General features: G+C 51.9%; 1 protein-coding gene and 1 pseudogene across 1 annotated transcript in view; one reads left to right on the top strand and one right to left on the bottom strand.

Moving 5' to 3' along the window:
• LOC143692469 (uncharacterized) overlaps positions 1 to 18,671 on the bottom strand; it is a 279,232-nt gene that overhangs the window by 37,967 nt on the left and 222,594 nt on the right. The window lies entirely within an intron of this gene.
• Positions 227 to 12,577, top strand: LOC143692407 (serine/threonine-protein kinase pim-1-like; annotated as a pseudogene).

The following is an 18,671-nucleotide window of genomic DNA, read 5'->3' as shown; positions in this document are numbered from 1 at the left end:
AGGACAGAGATAAGGGGGGGACGGGACAGAGGGTGATAAAGAGAGACAGAGAGACTGCTGTGAAAGCAGGTACACCTGACCTAAGAATTCTTTCTGATAAAGAAGAACTAGTGGCAAATGTCACGCGAAATTTGTAAAAATGAATATGTATGAACCTATTGTGAAATTTTATGGAAATGTATTTGAGAGGAGGATAAAAAGGGACCTGAAGTTCCCAGAGGCACGCATGTCTTTTAAGGAGAGTAATCTCTGCATGCATCCCGCGCTGTAATAATAAATATGCCGGGTTTACAACTTACACAAAGTTGTGGAGTTTTTGGCTATCTCTGCAAAACAGACCCCTTTTGGAGGTTTCCTCCCCAAATTTGCCCTAAGCCAGCACAAACAGTCATCATGAAAATTTCACCAGTGGCATAATTTCCTGCTGGCAAATCTTGGGACAGAAGCTTGACCTTGTTCTCCATGAGACATTCTTGGGAAGAGAGACAGGAGAAGATTCCTGGAAAACTGAAACAGCTTTCCAGAAGGGAAATGAAAATGAAAGAAACAATCCAAGATCTTTTCCTCTATTTATTTCTATGCTCCCCTTTTCCATGTTGCACTACTTCTCCATCCCAGGAATTCCAGATGCACCGCACCTCTAAGATCAGTGACTTAGTGATTTTTAGACACTCAAAAATACCATGAGCCACACACATTTTCCTTCCCCTGGTTTTACTGGAAGGCAACACTGGAGATGTAAGTGCAGTGCTTGGGTCAGGTAGGAATCCTACAGCAAGGGAAGGTGGCCCGACAGTGTTTGACCCTCAGCCAGGCCAATGCAGAGCAGCAAGCGAGGGGATTGCTGTGCCAGTGTGCAGGAGTCAGGGCTCTGCCCCTGGGCTCAAGGCTGCAAAGTTCCCGTGTTTGGACAGACTCAGGGGCTGTGCCCGGGGCGCGCGGGGCTCGAACGTGGGGCTCGTGGGGCGAGCGGGGAACGGACACGGGGACGAACGGCCCCGGTGCTTCAGTTGCAGCGGCGGCAGCGGCGGCAGCAGCAGCGGCAGCAAAAGCAAAGACGCTTCAACATTCCTTCTCTTTTTCTTTCTGTTTTTGTTTTTCTTTCTCTCCCTTTCCCGCGGTCGGGCACCCTTCTCTCGGGGTCCCTTGCCCGGCGTCCCTCTCCTCTCCCCGCCTCCCTCTCCCCTGCTGGGCCGGGCCATGCCCCCGGCCCGCCCCCGGCCCCGGGCGGGGCTGCCCCGTGCCCGGCCCCGCCCGTCCCGCCGCGCTCTCGCCTCCGCCCGGCTCTGGCCGTACTGGCGGTGGCGCTGCTGGGCGGGCGTCAGTGCCTGGTGCGGGAGCGGCATCGCCGCCCTTCGGCTCCGCCTGGCCCGAGCCCGGCCCCGGACCCGACTTGAAGTCCCGTCCCGATCCCGGCCTCGGCCCCGGCCCCGGCCCCGTCCCCGTCCCCGGCCCCGGCTCCTCCCGGGGCCCGCGGAGGACACAGGCGGCGCGGCCGCTGCCGCCGCCTCCGCTGGGGCTTCCCCGGCCCGAGCTCCGCCGCCGGGGCCCGGGGCGGGTGGGGATGCCCGGCCCGGGCCGCTCGGGGAGCGCCCGGGGGCCGTTGCTGGCCCCGGGCCGAGCGCTGACAGCCGCGTCTCGCTCGCAGGGAAGGCGCACGAGGCCCTGCAGGAGCGGTACCGCCTGGGTTCGCTGCTGGGGCGCGGCGGCTTCGGCAGCGTCTTCGCGGCCACGCGGCTCTCCGACGGCACCCCGGTGAGCGGCGGGGCCGGCGGCGGGCGGAGGGGGAGGAGGAGGAGGAGGAGGGGAAGGCGGACAAGGAGGAGAAGTTCGGAGCGCGGCGGGCAGGGCGCCGAGCTCACCCGCTGCTCTCCCTCGCTCGCAGGTGGCCATCAAACGCGTGCCGCGGGATCGCATCCGGCACTGGGGCGAGCTGGTGAGTGAGCGGGGCCAGCGGCGGCAGCCGGGCCGGGCCGGGCGGCGAGGAGCCGGGGCCCGGCAGGGTGGGAGCCGCCGGGAGCCCTGCGGGGAGAGCGGGCGTGGGCTGAGCGGGGCGTGCAGAGCATCCCGGGCTGGCTGAGGGCTCCCCGAGCCCCGGCACGGCCTCAGCCCCACTGACGGCACCGCGCTCCTCCCGCAGCCCGACGGCAGCAGCGCGCCGCTGGAGATCGTGCTGCTGGCCAAGGTGTCCCGTGGCTGTGCCGCTGTCATTCAGCTCCTGGAGTGGCTCGAGCTCCCCGACAGCTTCCTGCTGGTGCTGGAGCGTCCGGAGCGGTGCCAGGAGCTCTCGCGTTTCCTGGCGGAGCGGGGGTTCCTGCCGGAGGAGGAGGCGCGGACGCTGTTCCGCCAGGTGCTGGAGGCCGTGCGGCACTGCACCGCCTGCGGGGTCCTGCACAGGGACATCAAGCCCGAGAACATCCTGCTCGACCTGGCCAGCGGGCAGCTGAAACTGATCGACTTTGGCTGTGGCGCCTTCCTCCAAGACACAGCCTACACCCAGTTTGTAGGTGAGCCCTCCAGGGGATGCTCCTGGGCATCTCATGGCCCAGCCTGGGTGCAGCACTGGGGCTTCCCCCTATTGCAGCCGGGATGGGATTGATGCTGGAGCCGAGTTGATTTGGGTGGGGTGTGAGGGGGCCAGCTGCCAGCCCTGCCGACAGCCTTCAGCACCCACTGTGGCCTGGGCTGGGGCTGGAGCTGGGGCAGCCAGCCCAACACAAACCCCCATGGGCGTAGCAGAGAGGGGGGTCTGACCCCGTGCCCTGGATGGTTTGGTGTGCAGGCAAGGAAGGGCTTGGACTGCTCTGCTCCCCTTGTTTGCCTTGGCTTATTAACATTTTTGGGGGCCATGCAGGTGGGGAGGGGAGTGGGTTTTCTCCACCAGTGGGTGGGTTTCTCCTTTGTGTGTCATGGTTGGGCCTTCCCAGGGTTTCTGCTGCCCTCTTCCAGCACCTGTGGCTTCTTTTCCAGTCCCGAGTTTGTACACAAGTCCCAGGTGCTGGCGAGAGGGCAGCGCTCACCCCGTGTGCCTGTGGGGCAGCCCCCACATGGCCAGGGATGCTGGGGCCGGGCTCTGGGAGCAGCAGCATCCCCCTGCTGAGCTGTGTCTGTGTTCCACAGGAACCCTGTCCTACAGCCCACCAGAGTGGATCCAGCACCAACGCTACCACGGCGAGGCAGCGACGATCTGGTCCCTGGGCCTCCTGCTGTGCCACCTGGTCATGGGCAAGCACCCGTTCAGGAGGGGCCAGGAGATCATCCGGGGGCGGATCTTGTTCCCACAATGGCTCTCTCAAGGTGGATCCTCATCTCTGGGCACGGGGGGAATGCCAGTGCTGGGAGACAGCAGCGGGCTCGTGGGCATCCCGCTCTGGCAGCTGCTGAGGAGGTGGCACAGGTCCTGCTCTCCTCCAAACAGAGCATCCATGGGGAAGTTTAGGCCCAGCTCTGGGCACACCCAGCATGGCCTGGGCACAGGAACAGGGGGGCAACTTCTCCAACTGACTGGTGTTTTCTGGTTTCTCTCCCCAGAGTGCCAGGATATCATTAAGAGGTGTTTGTCCATGCAACCCTCAGACAGGCCATCCTTAGAAGAGCTTTTCTGTCATCCTTGGGTGCAGGGTGTTCCTCTGCCCTAGAAGATGGGAGAGATCCACGTGCACAGTTGGATCCAGGGGCCTGGCAGGTACCAGCTCCACACATCTCTTGGCACTCAGTGGCAAAGCAAACCAGGCTGGTTTTGTGCTGCCTGTAGCTCTGAGCAGGGGTCAGCAGAAGGGAACACGCAGCTCTTGGGCTGGAGCTGAGCTGGAGACCTGGTGTGGCAAGCACTGGTGGCCACCATCCCCCCTGGTTTGGTTTGTCTGGTTCATGGATGGCTGGGGCCCTGGGCAGAGCCCTGACAGCCTGGTCTGGCCCCAGGAAGGAGAAGGAGCCCCTGGAGAAGCTGTACCAGGTGGGGCTGCTGCTGGAGACACCAAGGACAACCTCAAGGGTGACAGTCTCTTCCTTGGCCTGGCCAGCTGAAGATGATGGACTTGGATTCTGGCACCTTCTTCAAAGCCAGGCTCCAGGCCCAATTTGCAGGTGAGTCCACAGGCAGGGGGATGCTCCCAGATCTGGGCCTGGCACGGCCTGGCCGGGCACCAAAGGTTCCCCCTTTGCTGGGGCAGATGCAATGAATTCTTCAGTCGCTGCCCAGCTGCTTTTTGGCTCTGGGCAGCTGCTGAGGGCTGGATGTGCCGTGGCTGGCTGCAGGCTGGGCACATGTCCTGCCCTCCTGCTCTGCTGCCAAAGGCAGCAGGGATGGGCAGCTCTGGGCACAGCTCTGGGCACAGCCAGCACGGCCTGGGCACCGCAGGCCTTGGCACAAGGGCCCAGGAGCCCTCAGCTGACGGGCGGTTTCTGCTTTCTCTCCTTGCAGCCGGGCTCTGCGGCTGCTGAGGCTGCTCTGGGCTCTGCCAGGGCTCTGCTGGGCTCAGCCCTGGGCCCAGCTGGGCTGGCTCTGCCCTCACATTGCTCTGACAGCTCTGCATCAGACGAGCCCGTTGCCAGCACAGCGCCTGAGCTTTCTGCTTTGGCAGCTGAGTGAGACTCTGCTGCAGGCCCAGAGATTGCAGCTGGGGACACACATCCAATTGGCAAGGACCCAAACTCTCCACAGTCCCAGCTGAACGCCTGCATCTGCACAGGCTGTTTTGTCTGTCCCATTCTTCCTTCTTGATTGGCTGGAATTGTGCAGTTGCATTTTCTTCCTCCTCTAGCAGTGCCACGAGTGGGCCAAAGCTGGTGAGTGGGCCGTGCTCCTGAGGCAGTGCAGTCTGGAGCTGGTGGATGGAGAATTGCCCTTCTGCCCTGCCAAACCAGAGCAAAGAGCCCTAAGTGGGACTTTGTGTCTTTAAGAAACCCCTGACAGTTTCTAGGGAATGTGCAGCTCATTTCCAGTCTGAGAAGGAAGGGCATCTTCTAAAGGATTTGGGCTTTGACAGAGTTTCCATTCCCAGTCCTGCTTGGAGCTGGAAGGGCACAAAGCAATTTCCCATTGCTTCACCCACAAATTAACAATGTTGGAAACAACCTCAAAAACTTTACAAAAAAGGGTGCTGAAGTCAGCAAGATGGATCCATGCCATCAGCACATTTACAATGTAAATAACTGAGTTCTCTTTTAAAAAGATCATTTACCTCTTAATGCAAAGAATGTAACTTTGCATTTATGTTTTGTTTTTTTCACTAACATTATGTTATGTTTTTTCTTTATCACTTGGATTTTATTCTTATATTTTACAATTTACCTATTTTTTTCCTTTTTCCTTTTTTTTTCCTTTAAATAGAAAACATGTCCTATCAAAGGAATGTCCTTTGCTCCTGGTTCCCGTGTGGAGCAGCTCCCTTCCTGCTGGCTGAGCTGCTCAGGCAGAGCCCGGCAGCTCCTGGCCCTGCAGGGCTGAGGCTTTTCCCCGTTGCTGGGCACAGACTGATGGAGCAGCACTGCTGAACACGGGCACACAGAGGGACCAGGAGCAGCTGCCTTTGCCCACCTGAGGCTCCAAGGCCCAAACTCTGAGCAGCCAGGGCTGGAAGAGACTGGCAGGATGTGATCCCTGACTCTGGGCCAGGGCTGCACAAATGACCCCACAGCAGCAGCAGCAGCAGCAGCAGCAGATGGAGCTGACTTTCAGCACAGCCCTGCCCCTGTTCCCTCCCGTGTGCAGCGGTGTCACAGCAGCCTGAGGCACCTGGGAGCCCCCAGAGCCAGCAGGGACTTGAGATGGCAGCCCTGGGCTCCTGGAGGCTGTGCAAGGAACGGAGCTGGGCACTCCCTGTCCATGGGGAGCTTGCAGATGGAAAAGGCTGCTGTGCCCAGGCAGCTCCAAGGGCACAGAAAGGAGGCTCTGGAGCACTGGATCTGTGCCAGTGCCACAGTCCTGGGCAGCAGCCAGCCAGCCCTGGGGGAACAGAGGGCACAGCACGAGGGACAGAAGCAGGCAAGGGCAGAGACTGGAGAGAGCCAGAGCCAGGAGCAGGAACAGCTGCTCCATTGCACTCTTGGAGAAAGCTCTTGGCTGGTTCCAAGCGCTGAAAGGCGTGAAGGGCAGAGAGGAGGCCACAGCAAACAATGCTCCTGTTTGCACAGCCTCCCCTCTCCGTGTCCCAGAAGGAATTGCATGGACTGTGCTCTTCTCTCCGAGTCGTCTCGTTCAGCATGAGCAGCTCAGCACCAGGAGCTGAAGGAGCTGAAGCCTCAGGCCACAGGAGCTGGGCAAGAGGAGACTTTCTGAGCAAATGAATGCTGCTAACATGGACCCAGCTGAATGCAGTGGATAGAATCATGGAATCACAGAATCCTTTCTGTTGGAAAAGCCCTCTGAGCTCCCCCAGGGCAGCCGCTCAGCCAGCAGTGCCAAGCCCAGCACTAAAGCACGTCCCTGAAGTGCCAAGGCCTGGACAGCAGCCCTGAGTGAGGCCTGAACAGCAGGCCCTGAGCCCAAGGTGGCCTCTGGATGAACCTTCCAACCAAAGGTTATCATTGTATCTGCTCCCTGATGAAATAGGCATGGTCATTAGCACTGTGATAGATGTAGCCGCTCATTAGTGAAACATGTATTGACCTTTGTGTATTTAGAAGCCAGACAAGGCCATGAAATCTGACATCTGGCCTTGTTTGGGGCTGAATGGTCAAAGTCACCTCCCTTGGTTCCTCCTGGGGCCCTGGCCAGGCTTTGGGAGGGAGCCAAGAGGAGGATGAAAGCAGATGTTGCCACACTAGCAGTGCTGTCAGTTTGTCCATTCAGCACTGTCAGAGCTGGGCCCTCTCCCAGCGGGGTTGGAGCCTCAGCTGTGGCTGGAGGCACCTGCAGGAATTGCCAGTGCCCAGGAGTGGCTCTGCAGCCCTTGGCTGTGACAGCTTCCCCAGCTGCTGTGTGGGTCTGGGGGATGGTAAAGGCTGAGGGTAACTGGGGCTGGATCTTTCTCAATCACTGCAGGCAATCTTTGGTGGGGATGGTTGGGTGCATTGCTGAGCTGCTCCTGTTGTGATTCTTTGCTGCTTTGAGCTGCAGGAAATGACACTGATTCCTTCAGTTGGTGTCTGTGTCTTTGGTGCTGACCCTGCCCACTGGTAAAACAAAACTGGCACAGTCTGGCCAGATCCCAAAAAATGTCACTTGTTCAGTGTAAATGTGAGGAATCAGTGCCATCAGAAATTCCCAGATGGGAAGCCCTTCCCTGGAGTTCCCTGGCTCTGGAGTGGGCTGAGGTGGGAGCCCCGTGGGAGCAGTGGGGCAGTCGGGTAAAAGAGGCTGCACCCCTGGATGGCTTCAAATGCATCCAAAAATTGCACATGGAACAGGAAAAAAACTTGTGGGTTTGGGCAGACAAAGATGAATTCGTTAAGAGTACATTGGAAAGAGGAGCAACAGAAGGAAAACCTGTTGTTGGAATGCTCCCACATGGAGCAAGTGAAGGTTTCAATCTGGAGCTCAGATGGATTGGTGCAAGTGAAATATCAAAATAATAAATAACGATATATGTATTTATTGTATAATAAGATCCTCATATATATATTTTGATATATTTTTATATGTATGTCTAGGTCTGTCTATCTATATCAATATGTATACTACATATAAAATTATAATAATGTGAAGTAGTGCTGACAATACAAATTTGGTAGCTTTGTCTGCTCAGAGATGTAACACTAAATACCCTACAGAACAGGATTGGCCAGTGCCCTAATGTCAGTGGTCAACTTTGTGAGACTGTATACAGTGAAAAAAGGAGGAAGGGAGGAAATTGGCTGTTTTTACAGGGTTTGCTGATACTGTGATGCAGAGTGCTTTGTCTGTTACTGTGAAAAATACAGTGATTAAGCCTGCAGGGATTTTCATGTACCAGACTATGCACAAGCTGCAGGATTTGTTGAAAGGGTGAAGGGGTTGTTAAAAGAGCAGCTGAAAAAAATGAGGAGATGGGAACCTTTGCCCATGGAGAACCCATCTCCCAGATGTGCTCCATGCCCTTAACAATGGCCCATGGGGAAATGGAAACCCCCTGGCTGTGCACAGCTGCCCCCAATTTGCAAATCCAGCCATGGGCAGTGAGACTTGGGCTGCCTGGGAAATTGTTCTGGCTGTGATGGCCCCTGGCAGGGCCAGCCCAGAGGCTGCAGGGCTGGGCCTTCATGCACTGGAATTAGTTTGGATAAATTCAAAGCAAATGAGAGCTATCAATACTGAAACAGGAATTCAGATTCCTCCAGGACACTTTGATTTGATAACTGCTCACTCGAGCTTGGCCTTGCAAAGTGTTCCTGTCATGGCAGGAGGAATTGATGCAGATATCCAGGAGAAATTAAAGGAATTGTGTTAAACAATAGTGACCAGGATTGGATTAGTCAACCCCATGACAGGGTAGCACAATTATCAATATTGCAATGTTAAGAAGGATTGTGAAAAAAGGAGATCCACCTGCAGTCACCACCGTTTGTGGAGATAAAGGGTTTGGATCCAGCAGCCCTAATAATGGAGCCCGAGTGTGGGTCCAGAGGCCAAATGGCCCTCCCGAGGCAGCTGAAGGAGCAGCTCCTGGGAAAGACAACTCTGAGTCCTGAAACCTGGGCAGGAACAATGGGAATGTGTCCCTGCAGCCAAGTGTTCTGTGTGAGAACAAGGAGATGTGACAGGATATTGTTTTACACATGCTGCCAGACCAAATCTCCCTGTTTGCCCCAAGGGCCCCTTTGGGAAATGCTCTGATCCATGGGGCTCCATGGGAAGGCTGCTGTGACACTGAGGGACTTGCACAGGAATTGCATCCAGGAGCCCGGGTGCCCCTCAGGGACTGGGACCCGGCCCCTTCCAGCCAGAGGGGAAAGGGCCCCCCCAGGCCTTGTTAGCCCCAGACAGCATGGTAAAGCTGAACAGCAAAGGGCCTGGGGCATTATTCTGGAATTAACATGGTGCCAGCTCCATGGACAACAGAATTGTTGTTCCTAACTCAAATGAGTTTGAGAAAAATGAATGAAGAACGGTGTCACTAAAGTACTACTGGTGTCTGTAAGGTGTACCTTGATAGTCAGCCAGAATCTTTGTCTGCCACAAACACCTCTAGTGTTTCCCCAAGGGGTTAGTCATCAAAATGTAATGATGAGTTCTGATGGATTGCTGAGCTTCTTTTGTAATTCTTTGCTAATGATGATGTGCTTTGCTGAGCTTATCCTTTTGTAATTCTTTGCAGCTGTGCATGATATAAATGCCACAATTCCTTCAGTTGGTGTCTGTGTCTTTGGTAGTGACCCTGCCCACTGGTGAAACAGGGCCCCCTCTTGCCTGAGTGTTACCTGGGAAGGCAAAAACCCTCCCTCCAAAATTCCCCCTTCCTCCTTGTTCCCCCCCTTCATACCCTGAGCATGATGTGCTCTGGTCTGGGCTGTGCCCGGGGTCAGTTGGGGTCACCTGTCCTGGCTGTGTCCCCTGCCCAGCTCCCCCGCAGCCCCAGCCCCTCCCCAGCGTGGCTGGACGAGGGGCAGGACAGGCCTTGGCTGTGCTGCAGCTCAGCAAGAACAAAACCATCTCTGCGTGCTCAGCGCTGTGCTCAGCCCCCGGCCCAGCAGTGTCTCAGTGCCAGGGGCTGTGCCCTCAGTGCCTGCCAGGGGTTTCCATGGCAACTGCCAGGCCAGGTGACCCAGGTGTCCCCCCAGTGCCGGTTGCCATGGAAACAGTGCCCAGCGCTGCCCCTTTCTGTCTGGCTGACCTGGCCTTTGGCCCTGGCAGTGCCCTTGGCTGCTGGTTCCTGGCGCCCGAGCGGCCAGCGCGGCACAGGGCAGGTGGCCATGGCACAGCCCCCAGCAAGGGATCCCCTCTGGCTCTGGGCACTGACACCAGCCCTGAGCAAGGGGCCCAGGGCAGCTTTCCATGGCCACCAACCATCACAACGGGTCTGGGCATTGGTTGCCTTGGCACCAATCTAAGGAACGGGTCCCTGTGTCCATTGCCATGGCAGCTGGTGGCACCAACCAGTGTCACTGCAATTGTACCTGGAACAGCCCTGGCACCGCTTTGTCCTCAGGGTTGCCATGGCAGCCGAGGGCAGCAACAGCTCTGCAGGCAAGGGGCCATGGAACCTGGCTGCAGAAATGGCTCCTTGGGCTGGTTTCCAAGGAAACCTGAACTGATGGGGGTTGCCATGGCAGCCAAAGCCAGCAGTGGGGTCCCTGCAGTGTCCATGGCAACAGTCCCTTGCAATGGCCCAGTGCAGGTTGGGATGATGATCCACCCTCACAGCTGGCCCAGAGCAGGTCTGCAAGTGCCCTTCCCACAGCCTGTTTGCACAGAAACACTTCCAGGGATCTCTGCATTTCCCTTCCCTCACTCTCAGGTCACTCACACACCTCCCAGCCACCCGCTTGGTGCTTTGAGCTGCAAGGAGTTCAAAGCTGCTCTGTCCTTCAGGAGCTGGTCTTATTCTGCCTTCAGCCAAGTTTGGATTAATGTTTATATTAGAACTTCCTTTGTGTCTGTGATAGATGAGTAATATGATGATTGTCTCTCACAATTAATGGACTAATATAATGTGTATATGTATATCTAATATTATATTATATTATATTATATTATATTATATTATATTATATTATATTATATTATATTATATATAATGTATATATAAGAAAAGTTTTATAGATTTATAGTTGTACCTGCTCACGTGGTTATCAAGGGACAATGGGAGTTGGGACATCTGGGAGGGCTGGCTTGTCACTATGGCGACATCTGACCTCCAATCAGGATTCGAGGAAGAGATCTCCACCACTGGACAGCAAAGAAGAGGTTGATGGACACAACTTTGGGAGGGGTTAAAGGGTTAAAAAGGGTAAAACCTCCATTGTGAGGGGGCTGAGCACATGGCAGCGAAAATCTTTTGCTCCCAGCGCCGTAACCTTTTTTCTTTATTCAGTCTTCTGTTGTATATTTGATAAGGTTTAATCAACCTTCCTAAACTATGGAAAGTGAGTAGCTATTTCTCACAATTTTTGGGGGCTCTCCTGGGATAGACATCTCTCCCCGGTGGTGCTAGGAGTTTGCAAAAAGAAGTGCACCCACGCCACAAATTTGGTGGAGTCTTCAGATACTCCTGGGGCCACCGGTGGTTGCAGGCTGAAGCTCAGAGACAGCAGGAGGCTGGATAAAGAAAAGAGAAAAGGGGTGAGCACTATTTTTTAGCCAGATAATGACTCTGTAATTTCGGTATAGGAAAGCAAACTCCAGCCAGTACTCCATACCAAACCCGTCCTGGTCCATTGGAGTTTTAGGATGCTGGGCAGTTGGAGGAAACGGCAGGAATCATTATAAAGAGGAAAGCAGAGGTGTTTTTCCTCTGTGGACGGCGGGACACGTAGGACAGAGAAGTTTGAGAAGGGTTTTGTGGCACCGAGCCAGTGGTGGTCTCGGGGAGGCACAGCCAGCGCTGGGCTATTCTGGTAGGGAATGGCAGCACACGTGGTGGAGAGGAAAGCGGGGATTTTCCCCCGTGGCCAGTGGGACACGTGAGATGGGTTTGTGTAGGGTTTTGCACACCGAGCCAGCGGCGGTGTCGGGGGAGGCACGGCCAGGGCTGTGGTATCCCAGGCTGGCTGAGCAGCGATAGCCGGCGGCAGTTTTGGGGGAGGCGCCAGCGGCCGGGCACTGGTGGCACTGGCAGTGGCCGAGCTCGGTGGGAATGGCTCTTGGGCAAAACCAGCTCCAGGGTTCCCGGAGCCAGCTGAGATCGGGCTGGAAACGGGACAACTGCTGAGAGGTTTGCTGAGGTGGGGTTACCCTGTAGTAGCGTAACACTTCACATGCCATGGCGAGTCAGGGCGGAGCTGCCGAGCCAGGGTGGGCTGGGGACGGAAGCCCCTGGACCACAGAGTTTTCTTCGGAGGAGAGGTAAAGCTTTTTTCTAGTTTTTTCTCTCTCTTCCCCTTTTCTTCCTCTCTCCCCTTTTTCCTCTCTCTCTTCCCTTTCCTTCTCCTTCCTCCTTTCCAGGTTTCCTTTTTTTTCCCCTTTCCCTCTCCCTTCTTAGGGAGCTGGGCTCAGTTGGGAGGGCCTGTGCTTGGAAAGGCAGGCTCTGTTGGGGGCAGACCTGTGATTGACTGGTCATGATGGGATCATGGGTGAGTAGCGAATCCCCAAAGGAAGACGCAGAGATTGAAGAGGAACCAAGGGGCATCCCTCCAGACAGCCCACTAGGAAGGAAGCTAGCCCGGTGGAAATATGACCCCAACACCAAAGATAAGGACGAGAGCAAAATGGTTCAGTACTGCGTATTGGAATGGACCAGAAGGGAAATCAGGAGAGATCATGTCTACTGGCTGAGATATGGATCAGACAAAGGATGGATATGCCGAGCATTAAACATGATGTAAGAGCTAAGGAACCACTCAATCAGGAGGAGAGTGACTGTGCTGCTTGCTGGGAAGGGGAAACCTCCCCCTCGAAGGTGAGCATGTTTAAGGTAGCAGAACATACAGAGTGGGACCCGTTAGACCTGTTCCCCCTCCCACTTCCAGCAGTCCCAACTGCACCTCCCCTACGCCCTGATGGGCCTAGCCAGAACACCAGGAGCAGGGTAGCACAAAGAGAGGAAAGCAGATCAGAGGATGGGAGCCAAGCATTGGGACTGTACCCCCTGAGGGAGGAAGCCCTGGGGGGATATGGGAATGAATTGGATTTGTAACTGTACCTCTCAGTTCTTCTGACATGAGAATGTTCAAGAAATAATTGAAAGGATTACTAGAGGACCTCACTGGATTAGTGGAACAGTTAGATCAATTTCTGGGGCCCAATATTGATATGTGGGAAGAGATGCAATCATTAATGATTATGTTGTTCACACCAGAAGAAAGACAGATGATCCGAGCAGCTGAGATATGGATATGGGAAAGGAAGCCTGTGCAAGGACCTCCTGGGGATCTGAAGATGCCCATAGTGCTCCCCACCAGGACCACAACAGCACTGGGGGAAGGCAAGACATGGAAGAATAGAGAACATTGATTACAAAAGTCATCAAAGAAGCAGCTCCATGTAACCAAAATGCCTGTAAGGCTTTCAATGAGCAGCAAAAGAGGGAAGAAACCCCAACAGAGCGGTTAGAAAGCTGAGGAAAAATATAAGGCAATATTCAGGAGTTGACCCTGACACAGTGACTGGACTGATCTTACTGCACAGATAAATTTTGTCATTCATGCCTGGCCAGATATATGGAGAAAATTAGAAAATTAGAAAAGTTAGATGGTTGGCTAGAAAAGAGGTTGGAAGATCTCTTAAGGGAAGCACAGAAGGTGCATGTAAAAAGGGATGCAGAGAAGGCCAAGACAAAAGCCAAGGTAATGGCAACTGCCATTAGGGAAGGGAACCAGCATGCAAAGAACAACCCAGGTAAGGGAGGGGGATTCCAAGTATGGGAAGATAGAGGGGAGATGCATCTCCTTGGGACTGGGCAGAAAAAGAAGAGTTTGGGAAACAGGGGAACTTAGGACCAGTCTGCTTTTACTGTAAAGAGAGTGGGAATATTAGAAGGAATTGCCCCCAGAAGGAAAAGGATCTGAGGGTCTATGAGACTGAGCAAAAAGAAGTAGATCAGCAGTGTCAAGGGCTCTACCTCCTGGGGACAGAATACCACCAGGGGCCCTTGATAACTTTAAAAATAGATCCCCAGGAGGAAGAATTTGAATTCTTAGTAGACAAGGGGTCTGAAAGAACTTGTGTTTGTAGAATCCCAAAGGGGTGCAAAAAGGGTCAAGATACCATGCAGGTAGTAGGTGCAAAAGGGGAGGGGTGCAAGGTCTCAGTTATAAAGGAAGTAAAGTTTGAAGGGGCAAATAATGTAGGAATTGGAGATGTTCTATTAGTTCAAGAAGCAGGATGCAATCTATTAGACTGAGATTTACAAGTGCAGTTAAGCATTCAAGTACTCCCAGAGGAAGGAAAAATGGTGGTTAAACTTCTCGAATTAGGGGAAGAGGATGAGGGCAAAATTCATGAGATGGTGTGGGCAAAACCAAAAAATTGAGGCAAATTGAACATGAAACCTATAGTAATAAAATTAATTGATGACAGCTCTCCAGTCCAGGTACGACAATATCCACTTTCCCTGGAGGGGAGACGAGGACTGCAGCCACTGATCCAGGACCTACTTGAGGACAGGACCTTAGAACCATGTATGTCCCCCCATAATACACCCATATTACCAGTAAAGAAGTCAGATGGGACTTACAGGCTTGTCCAAGATTTGAGAGAAGTGAACAAAAGAGCAGTGAATCGGTACCCAGTAGTGCTTAACCCCTCAACACGACTGAGTAATGTCCCCCCAGCACACCACTGGTTTATCGTCATACACCTAAAAGATATTTTTTGGGCATGTCCACTGGCAGGGGAAAGTAGGGATATATTTACTTTTGAATGGGAGGACCCTGATTCTGGGAGGAAGCAACAGCTTTAGTGGACTGGGTTACCCCAAGGGTTTTCCGAATCCCCAAACTTCTTCAGTCAAGCCCTAGGAGAAGTAACACAACTCTTCTCCATCAAACCTGAGATAAAGATTATCCAATATGTAAATTATTTCCTTTTCTCAGGACAGGAAGAAAAAGAAGTTTGGGAATCTACCATAGTGTTGTTAAATTTTCTGGGGGACCAAGGACTTTGGGTATCAAAAGGGAAACTTGATTTTGTAGAAAGGGAAGTGAAATACCTAAGACGTGATTTGTCAATGGAGCTGGCGGCTGAACCCTGAGAGAATTACAGAGATTGTTTCACTCCCATGGCCAAAAACTAAGAGGGAAGTCAGAAGGTTTTTAGGCCTGTTGGGATATTTTAGGCTGTGGATTGAAGGATACATGCAGGCCATCCAGTTCTTGTATGAAAAGTTACCAGAAGAAGAGATTAGGTGGGAAAAAGACGATGAAGAGAAGTTTGAAGCTTTAAAGCAAAAATCAGTCAGTGCATTGGCACAGAGTATTCCTGCCTTAGACAAACTCTTCTATTGTTTGTGGATATAGAAAAAGGGGTAGCACATGGAGTGTTAGCCCAGGACTGGGGAGGATCCAGGAAACCAGTGGCCTATTTATCAAAACTGCCAGACCCTGTCAGCCGGGGGTGGCCAACCTGCACTGAGGCTGTGGCAGTGACTGCCCTACTCATAGCAGAAAGCAAAAAATTACCCTTTGGGGGAAAATTGAAGATATATATCCCAAACTCAGTAAGGAGTATCCTGACCCAAAATGCTGAGGAATGGCTCATTGATTCCCAAGTGCTAAAGTATGAAGCTGTCTTAATAGATAATGGTTTAGAGCAGATCATGAGTAACCAACTCAACCCTGCCCAGTTCTTGTATGGAGAACCAAGTGAGGAGCTAATTCATAATTGCCTAGAGGATATAAACTATCAAACTAAAGGAAGAGAGGACCTAACAGATCAACCACTCCAAGGTGGAAAACAACTGAACATCGATGGATCTTCATGGGTAATAAAGGGGCACAGGGTATCGGGGTACGCTATAGTGCATGAAGGGTTGGTGGCCATTGAAAAGAGAAAGTTACCTTACAACTGGTCAGCATGTGATCTATAGCATGAGAACTATATGCCCTAAAATGAGCTCTGGAAATATTAGCATGGAAAAGGAGAACAATATATACAGGACTCAAAACACACTTTTGGAATAGTGCATACCTTTGGAAAAAATTTGGGAAGAGAGGGGGCTATTAAATTCAAAGGGAAAGGGACTGATTAATGAAAAAATTATTTTAGAAGAGTTAGAAACCTTACAATTACCAGAGGAAGTAGCAGTGGTGTATGTTAAAGGACATCAAAAAAGGGTGACTCAAAAGGCGCAAGGGAACAATTTAGCCGATTTAGAAGCTTAGAATGCAACTGAAATAGAGACAGAAAAACTAATAATAGTATTAACACCCATGAGAGAAATGCAAGAAGTCCCCGTATTCATGGGACAGAAGAAGAAGAAGTCCTCAAAACAGTAGCCAAGAAAGATAATGAAGGGAAGTGGAGATTAGCAGATGGGAGGCAAATGTTGAATAAACCCCTTGGCAAGAAAATGCTAGAAGGCATACATGGAAAACACATTGGGGTACACAAGTGCTAAGTGATCAATTTCTAAGGGACTGGGGCTGCATAGGAATTTTCAGAATAGCTAAGAAGTAACTGAACAGTGTGTGATGATATGTCAACAAGTGAATAAGAAAATCATGAGGAAAACACCCAGGAGAGGGTGAGAACTGGCCTTAAGGCCCTTCCAAAACATCCAAGGAGACTTTACTGAGCTTCCCCAGGTACAGTGGTGGAAGTTTTTGCCAGTGATAGTAGATCACGTGACTCATTGGGTAGAGGTGGTACCCACTGTGAAACCCAATGCCAGTGTTGTGAGTAAAACACTTCTAGAATCAATCATTCCCCAATATGGGATGGCACACTGGATTGATTTAGACTGGGAAACTCATTTCACATCAAAGATATTGCAGAAAGTTGTTCAGGCCCGGGAGTGAAATTGGAATTACACACTCCATGGCATCCACAGAGTTCTGGTCATGTAGAGAGAATGAATCAAACTCTTAAAAGAGCTCTAGTTAAGCTAATGATTGAAACCCAAATGTCATGGATAAAATGTCTCCCTTTGGCCTTATTAAGAATTAGAACCCAACCCCAGTCAGATCTGGGGGTGTCACCCTATGAAATGATGTTTGGGTTTCCCTTCCTGACCTCACCCCAGAAGGTTGCCACCTATGAGGAAGGGGAAGCCAATGCCAAGAAATAAGTGATGTCTATAGCACAAACCTTAGGAGGGCTAAGACATAAAGGGGCAATTCCTCAAACTACCACCCTGGATTTCAGAATCCATAATATTAATCCTGGGGATTGGGTGATGATCACGTCATGGAGAGATCAGCCTCTAACTCCTCAGTGGGAAGGTCCCTTTCAGGCACTGCTCAGCACCGAATCGGCCGTGCGAGCTGCAGAGCGGGGATGGACTCATGGCAACAGAGTCAAAGGCCCAGGAGAAGAACCCAAAGAGTGGACTGTAACATCCAGGCTGGGTGAAACAAGATTGACTCTAAAACAGACTGAGAGACAACCAGAAAAACACCAAGACGCCCAAAAGGTAGAGTCAACCTTCCACCAACCAGCTCGGGAACTGTCTTCCTGTTTTCATGGGAGAGAATTACCAGCATCTGTTGAGGAGAAGTACACAAGGGACTGTAAAAGGTAATGGGACAGCTTCTTCAAGAAAATAAGACAAAGGAAGGAGGGCAAGACTGGGTTGGCCTCTTTGTTTGTTACCAAGAAGGCTCCATAGCCCTGCTGTGGGTAGCAACCCTGTAGGCATGGTAAGGTAGGGACAAAAGGCCATACCAGACCTCTGTAATTCCTCAGTTGTCTTTTAATTCAACAGGGACTGGAGGGCAGGACCGAGTTGGCCTCTGTGCTCACCCCTAAGATGCACCAACTATGGGTAGCAGCCACACAGGCACGGTAGATGGGAGTCAAAGCCACACTGGACCACTGGGATGCCCTTTTGACCATTCCAAATAAGTGTGTCTAAGGAAAACCTGAGATTTTTTTCTCCTGTTCCCACTGTTCTTGCCTACATCAACAGATGCTCGTATGACTCATTCAAGAGAGAGAGAAAATTTTGTACTTAACTGTTTGAGCAAAATGACTTATAGAAAAAGAAAAAGGGGGCTTGTTATAGATGCGCAATCCTATGGTTGACTCTCACAATTAAGGGCTGGATATTAAATACATGTTAGGAGAAGTTTTGTAGATGTACAGTTATCCTTCCCCTCCCCCTTGCATTGCTATCACAGGATGGCCTCAGCAGTTGGGGCATTTGGGAGGGTTGGCTTGTTCCTATGGCAGCACCTGACTGTGGTGATGTTCACAGGGGTTCTTGGATGAGGGAAGAGATGAGAATGTTGACTCCATGTTTCAGAAGGTTTATTTATTATTTTATTATATATATTACATTAAAACTATGCTAAAAGAATAGAAGAAAAGGTTTCATCAGAAGGCTGGCTAAGCTAAGAATAGAATGGAATGATAACAAAAGCTTCTGTCTCAAACAGAGAGTCCAAGCCAGTTGACCGTGATTGGCCATTCATTAGAAACAACTCTATGAGACCAATCACAGATCCACCTGTTTCATTCCACAGCAGCAGATAACCATTGTTTACATTTTGTTCCTGAGGCCTCTCAGCTTCTCAGGAGGAAAAATCCTAAAGAAAGGATTTTTCATGAAAAGATGTCTGTGACACCTGACCTCCAATCAAGGTGTGAGACAGTGATCTCCACCACTGGACAGTGAAGAAGGAGTTGATTGACAAGACTTTGGGAGGGGCTAGAGTTATAAAAGACAGAACATCCATTATGTAGATGAGCACATGGTTACTGAATCCTTTGCTCCTGATGTGATATCCTTTCCTTTCTTTATTCAGTCTTCTTGTTGTATTTTCATAAGGTCTTAATAAAGCATTTACATTTTTGAAAGTGAAAATTGTTTCTCACATGGGGTTGGGGAATGTGGGGCTGGGTTGTCCACACTGGGACAGCTCTAAGGAACAACTTCACTGACCTGGCCAGACCTCCTTAGGAGAGACACTGGATCAATATCAATCACAGAATGCTG

The sequence above is a fragment of the Agelaius phoeniceus genome, assembly GCF_051311805.1.
Source record: "Agelaius phoeniceus isolate bAgePho1 chromosome W unlocalized genomic scaffold, bAgePho1.hap1 SUPER_W_unloc_1, whole genome shotgun sequence".
NCBI lineage: Eukaryota > Metazoa > Chordata > Aves > Passeriformes > Icteridae > Agelaius > Agelaius phoeniceus.
This window is presented reverse-complemented; position numbering and strand designations above follow the sequence as displayed.